The 6,090-nt window shown below is 44.2% G+C and overlaps 1 long non-coding RNA gene across 1 annotated transcript; it reads right to left on the reverse strand.

Moving 5' to 3' along the window:
- Nucleotides 1-530: 530 nt before the first annotated feature.
- LOC135399254 (uncharacterized) lies at nucleotides 531-1,837 on the reverse strand. Its single transcript, XR_010424231.1, has 2 exons — nucleotides 1,742-1,837; nucleotides 531-842 (listed from the first exon to the last, which is right to left on the reverse strand). It is a non-coding gene; the product is annotated as an uncharacterized LOC135399254 (long non-coding RNA).
- Nucleotides 1,838-6,090: the final 4,253 nt, after the last annotated feature.

Consider the following 6,090-nt stretch of genomic DNA (forward strand, 5'->3'; position numbering starts at 1 on the left):
AGCAACAGCTTTGGTAGTTGTTTCCATGCACATGCCTGGAGCTCTGGCTCGTAACATTGGTACCATTAGTCAAAGACACCAATCCTAGCACCACCCCCATGAGTTTACACATTCAACTACATGGGGTCTGGAACATGCCAACACGAAAGTTAATGGCAATGCTCATTACATGGAAGTACATCATTACTCCTTGTAAATGGTTCTTCCCACTTTATATTTTTGTGCTGAACCACATATCACCACACAAAAAAATGGTCCAAATAGAAATACTGGAACTTCTAAACAACATCCAATGTGACAAGACATCCTGTTCACATTCATTTGCATTTTACAGCAATCCGCAGAAGAAATGCAAATAATGTTGATAGGGTACAGCCAATCGAAGTTAGACAATCAGGCAAGTGTTCAAATAAATATCTATACAAAGCAATTCGTTGCCCAGAAGGTTTGCACTTGTCGACAGCTACATCTCGGCAGTACCATAACGCCCCAGTCCATGGGAAACAAGAAAAAGGCCAAACCACAGGGAATAGTGTAGTGACAGATGTTTAATGCACAGAACCGACGGTGGTGTACAGTGTGTACAAGTAGAGCAGATGGCTTTCACACATCAAGACCTGCGGGACGGTCTATCATCCTGCAAAAACAGCCTCTACACGAGACATGGTGTCGCAGCAGTTAGGAGTCACTGTGGAAGTCCATTGTTGAGAATCCACATAGGGTCCCTGACCAGCAGCAGCACCAAAGGGATGATTTACTTGGACCTCTCCCTCATCTTCCTCCTCTTACGCTTCAGCCTTCGCATCCGCTTCTTACGCCACTTTGCTCTCATTTCTGTGGATCTGAAACAAAACAATGTGTAGCTTCATTACATCAAACGTTGTATAACAGTGAATTATAGCCTACAGGCCGTGACGTAGCTAGATGGCGTCATACGGTACAGGATTTGGAGGGAAAACGAGTGGAATCCTCCTCCTTAGGATCCCGTCTTAGGATCCCATAGAATCCCTCCAGAAACATTTTTCAAGCTATTTTACTGCCTACAGGTTACAAAGCGTGCGACTCATTCAACTTGTTCTGCAATGCACTATAGATAATTATGAAGCTAAAATACGTCAAAAGAATCCTACTCGTGGCAAAATACAGTCGTTTGAGTCTTTATTAATGGCACGCAGTCACACTTTATGTAATGTGGGACTACCCAGGTCTAGCATGAACTTAAGACCGAACTTGAGTTTGGAAAACAGACACCTCGTGTAGACCAGTGAAGTCACCGATGCATGGACAACTTGTAAACCAATACGTCCTGACAGTGGCTTGAAAATACGTGATGATTGGGTAATCGTTAAAACGTCAAGCATGGGTTATAATTTAGAATACGTGTTTTGCATAGATGTAATAATGCATGCCCATGGATGACTCCAATGAAAAGTAAAGTGCCAGGAATCGGTAATAGTAGAATGGCTACAAGTAGAAAAGCAAGCACGAAATATCACTGTATTATGACACCGAATTAACAATTACACCAAAGTACTTTGCAGTGCAAGTTCACAAAACTTGCAGTGAATGTGTCGATACGACGGACACATACTGCAACTTACAGAGCAAATTTACAGTTAATTACTGGTAATACCGCAAACAAATAACCTGTAAAATATGTCCGACTAGGTTTTTAACATACATTGTGCATTTCCTAGTAGATTTTGAAGGATTTAAGAAGATTGATGATGAAAATACTCACCACGATAGAGTGTGCGTCCCGCACACTTTGTTCCGTGAGAAAAGAGAGAAAGATTCGCAAAGCCACATGGGAAGAAGCCGGCTGCGCCTTGGCACATCCGCTGAGAAAGGAACAGTGCCGTGTGATGGCGCTAGTGGTTATCGCAGATAAAAGTACATTTCGTGATCCCCAAGGAATCGCGGAATGGTAATGAGGTAATGAACAGAAGGAAAGAGCAATACCACAATAGCTACAGTGCAAGGAAGTCCTGTCTCCATTGAGTGAGTGTCTGACCTGACACTCTTGGTCTGAAAGCCATTACTCTTGGTTTGAAAAACCAAAACCCCCTCCGCCAACTGCTACAAAGATTTCTGATGTACAAAGCACAAAATTAAAAACGAAAGCCGCAACTCAATTAAAACACGTCGACAAAAGCCGGTAAAAAAAAAAGCGAAAAAGGAGTAATCGCGTGATACAAAGAGGAATTTGTCGAAATTGCGCACATGTTTATTTTATTCGCTTATGAGCAACTAAGGTAGCAAGTGAATTGTGCATGTTGCGGAAACAAGTAAATGGTGGTGACTACGTTGCGTTGGGCAGCATTTTTATGATTTGATTTACTGTACTGTACTGGAAGGGCCCCTGACAATGGCTTAGAGTTCGTAAAAACACCTATTTTACATGGAGCCCCCAACGTCGACAGCCGTGTATGCCCGTCCGTGATAGCTGTGGGGAGAGGAGAGGAAGGAGGAGTTGCGGGGAAAGGAGAGAAGGAAGATGGTCCAAGCATGGCCCTATAAGTTGTCTGCTGCTACGTACGCCCCTAAAATCGGATTAATTGATTGATTAGCTGACCTGAAAGAAAATAAACATATGGGAAATAAGCAGAGCAAAGTGTCCTTAGAAAAATATACATTAGGCTCTGAAGGAGACCTTGACTGGTTTCATATAACCTTTTGCACCCCAAGAATTTTTTAACTAACTGGCCTCCGTTAACTAATCCAAGTAAAAATCGTCGTTTTACTCTCAAGCTTCCGCCCACGTCTCGCTATTTTAGTTATTTGCGGCACCTTCTAACTGAACTATGCTTCATTTTTTTATATCTATGCGTCAGGAGTGGGCAGTATTAAATTCATTGTTGTTAAAACACTATTTAAAATGTCGAAAAGTAGAAAATCCAACAATCCGGTGGACGTGGGTTGAAGATCTTCTATACAAATACAAAATATAAACATATATTTATATCTTGTATTTAAATACATTTTCTAGAAAATTGTATTCAACATATTCAAGGTATATATGAAAGTATTTAGGTCGTTTAAATATTACATTTATATTTTGTACATCAAAAATGTATTTATGCCCATTCGCACTACGCGTACGTGCACATGTGCGCCATAAAGTATGTAGGTAAAATCTTATCTGCAGGCAACAACGTGTCGTACGTGTCATACGTGTCAATAAGTCGCATTCACTGTGGTGTTCCTCTCTTTGAAGTCGATGAGGAGTATCCCGTGACAATCCCAAAATATTGTTGCCATGATCTTCTTTGTGGATTGTGTGACCTTGGCTTTTCTTGGGGGTGCTTCTCCTGGTTTGCGCCATTCCATCGACTCCTTTTTCGAAAGGGGATCATAGTAGAGCACCATATAGTCTCATCCCCTGTGACAATTGACTTCAATATTTTTTCTTCGTTCTCTTCACAGAGCTCCAAAAACTCTTTGGCACAGACGACGAGCTGTTGCTTTTGAACTGACGAGAGAAGTCGTGGCACCCATCTCGCACTGACCTTTTTCATGTGAAGGCCCTCGCCGATGATGCGAAAAACGGTTGTTTTGGAAAGCCCCAGCCTTTCTGAGATTTCCTTCACCTTCAGACGCCTGTCGCTCAGCACTTCCTCCTCGACAAGAGACAAATTTTCTTGTGTCACCACTTCCACTGGACGATCATCTTCAATGGACTCTCGCCCCAGTCGATACTGCTTAGCCCAGTCTTTTACCGTTGTGTACGACGGAGAGGCTTCCCTGTACACGCTGTCCAGTCGCGCTTTAATTTCTTTCGGCGAAAGTCCCTCTTTTGACAAGAGTTTTATCATAGCGCGGTACTCGATTTTTTCAATTTTAACTGAAGAGTGCACCCTGGCTGTTTGAAATGCAGCTCTCCAAACGACAAAAGCATGGAGAGGGTTGAGTGTGGTGGCCCTCCAACAGATGGCGCCACGCGTCCTTAATCGCATTTTCAAATTCGCGCGCATTTTCTAACTCGGGCCGGAAACTTATGAAACCACCTTCGTAAGTATAAGAGTCAAAATGCAGGCTAACTGGTGATACATGATGAAGTTTGACTGAACCCCGAGACAAGGAAAACATAGACGATCTCAAACGCATTATGGAACACAGTAACGGAGTTATTCGCATCCAGGACCTTTCAATCGGAGAAAGTTTGACATAGAGAGGGAGGGCGAGACGGAGGGATTGCTAACACAATGGACCTTCTTCACATACACGTATCCTAGCGGCTCTCCAACGAACCATGCTCGGCGCACGTCAAAACAAATCCACGTGGGTAGCACGAAGGACCAAAAACCGGTTCGGAGTGGGGCCGACAAGCTCGCGCCATTCATGCGGTCTCCTCACTGGTCCCCACTTCTGTCGTCCCCATAGTGCGCCATCTAGTGAAGACGGGGATAACCCTCTCCGGCGCCTCAAGGTCATACGCATGCGCATAGGCCATTGTGAAGAAGGCGTTCATAATTGCCACAAAAATGGCGTACACCCCTCGTTTTCATCAAATCAAGGGGGAGAACGTTGTCATTCGGGATGATGGTTGGCTAGGAGCGTGCTATGCGGTGAAGCGCTGTTTTTAGAGTGTAGGGGCGTGCGAATATTCGAGTTCGCGAATTAGAATCGAATAACAGTTACTCGAAGTATTCGATTAGCGAATCGAATATCCAATATTCGGTTTTCCGAATATTCGACTATTCCCCGAATATGAACGACACCATCCCGAAAGTGGGCTTCACCTGATGTTCCCCTGCATGAGGTGAAGCCTGCTTTACGAAATAAATTGCGAATGCTGCAGGACCAACACAGGCGGACCGTTGTTGTTTAACTTGTAGCCGCCCGTGGATGACGATGAAGTGCGTTGCTGCTAGGCGTTACCGCGCTGGCTCGTCAGTTCTATTGGCAACGTCCTGGAGTGAAGCAATGGGTTGAGAAACTGCCCAGCACATCCGGCCCACTGGGACATACCACCATCGCCGATCAGCATTCATGTAGAGGAATACTATCTCCTCCACAAGCTTAAAGATAATGTTAGCCCAAGTTGATTGTGTATACTTCACCCTGAGGAAGGGGCGGTGTCCCTCCCACGCGTGCATTTTAGTGCTGCCGCCGGGGGATTTTGATTTGATGTCTGGGAGGTTGCACAGCGAAATTCCGCGGTGGATATTTCACGGCACGCGCTCGTTTTAGGATTTAAAAAAAGAATGAATGGCTTTCAACGAGGATTGTCTCCGATTCTGCTATCTCACTTTTTCCCGAAATTCCCTAAAGAGTTAATTAATGAATTTTATGTAATTAATCATCTTGTGGTTACACGCTCTCTTCGAAGGGCGTCTGCCTGGTCGTAGAACTCAACTGCAGACATCTATGCTGCTCTCGTAGGTTTTTTTTTTATAAAAAATTCTAAAGGATATAACAAAAAAACGCCCTGTATATGTTTGCATATACAGTCTTTTGCAAGTTGCTTATATTGCAAGTCTTTTGTTCTTTGTTATTTCTACATCTCTAGATCCTAGAGGGATATCGCACGAACGCAATGTATTTCAGATACAGAGCTATAAACATTAGTTATGTTCTGTATGTCTGACCTTACGCGCACACAGTCTGATGAGATTCGGATAATAACTTTAAATCTTTTTCTCGAATTCATACCTTTCGACTTATCCCCGTATTGCATGCGGAGCTTCAATTGCTGGAGGTAATTTGGTGAAAATATAATGGCGAACCTCGCAGTGCCCATGTTAGGGGAAGAGGCTCAGAAGAAGAGCCGCCGATATTTCGAACAGGAGGCTGTTCTTCTCACGCTGTTCTTCTCACAGTGTCCAAAATGCAAGCTGTGCGTTTAAGGCGCAGTACGTGTGTTGATGAGCTGGAGGTGTGTGCGTGTTGGGGGGGGGGGGGGGGTACGCCCATTTGTGTCGGTTTGGATATACGATAATTGACACAAAAAGGCGTGCGCCCCCCTCTCTCTCTCTACGAATGAACCCTATCATTCGTGGCTATGACTGGCGCAGGAGCGTGCTATGCAGTGAAGTTCTGTTTTTAGAGCGTACCGTTCTCTGGCCGGTACTCAACACGAAATTGGCT

The sequence above is a fragment of the Ornithodoros turicata genome, chromosome 6, assembly GCF_037126465.1.
Source record: "Ornithodoros turicata isolate Travis chromosome 6, ASM3712646v1, whole genome shotgun sequence".
Taxonomy (NCBI): Eukaryota; Metazoa; Arthropoda; class Arachnida; order Ixodida; family Argasidae; genus Ornithodoros; species Ornithodoros turicata.